The following is a 1,029-nucleotide window of genomic DNA, read 5'->3' on the forward strand; positions in this document are numbered from 1 at the left end:
TTTTTTTTTTTCATTTTGCATAAAATTGCATCTTCCCATTTAACGTGAGAAAATGATAGGCTTCCCTCTTTGTTGAATTTCTGTTCCTCACATTCCTCATAAGCTGAGTGAGGAGATTTCATCGGGAGGAAAGTTGGATTTGCACTTTTTTTCCAGTGGAGAGAATGATCACAACAACACAACAACAAAAAATGTGTCGGCCTTCATCCAACACAGGATGGAAAGGGTTTATACAGCACAAACTTTAAACGGCATATGAAGCCATGAGAATGTCACCTCGGGGTTTAATTTTGTGACCATCTCATAGAGAGCTGCGATTTTATTTTTCTGAATATGTAAGTGTTTTAATTTGGGAAAGGAGAATGCTGATTCTAAAAAGAGAGGAGCGCAGCATATGCTGAATCACCAGAAATAAACTAATACTGAACAATAGTGAAGCAAACGTTAGGACTGGAAAGTTTTATACAGCAGATAATTTCCAAAGGAAAACTGTTAACCTTATCTTCTTCCTAACATGAGGAAATTTAATCTTTAGCATATTTAGCCGGGGAGAGTTGTGATATCAGTTGATATACACATTTTCAAGTGTGGAGGGGAAAGCAGTAATCAACAAAGTAGCAGGCAAGTCAAACTATCTAATGCCTAATATTTCTTGCACAAATTTGACAGTATTTTATTTTCAAATTATATAAAATAATCTGTAATAATAGATAGATTTTGTACCAAGAAAAATTATGTCACAAATCAGTGATAAAAAGTGCAATGTACAATGTTTTTTAAAGCGTCCAAGCAATACATGGTATTCAAAACCGGCAAATCAAATGTTTCGATATTCAGAGTCCTTCATAAAAAGTAATATTTAAAATATAGCTAAAAAATTAAAATAATGTTCTATTCAGCACAAAGCACAGTTTCCAACACCACAGGTACTAAATGCATGTGTTATTGTTGTCATAAATGAAGGAGTTAAAAGTAAATATTTAAAATTAAAGAATAAATAGCATTAATTTTAGGTGAATAAGTAGGAAA

The sequence above is a fragment of the Otolemur garnettii genome, unplaced genomic scaffold (genome assembly GCF_000181295.1).
Source record: "Otolemur garnettii isolate 467f Iridium unplaced genomic scaffold, OtoGar3 scaffold00033, whole genome shotgun sequence".
In the NCBI taxonomy this organism is placed as follows: Eukaryota; Metazoa; Chordata; class Mammalia; order Primates; family Galagidae; genus Otolemur; species Otolemur garnettii.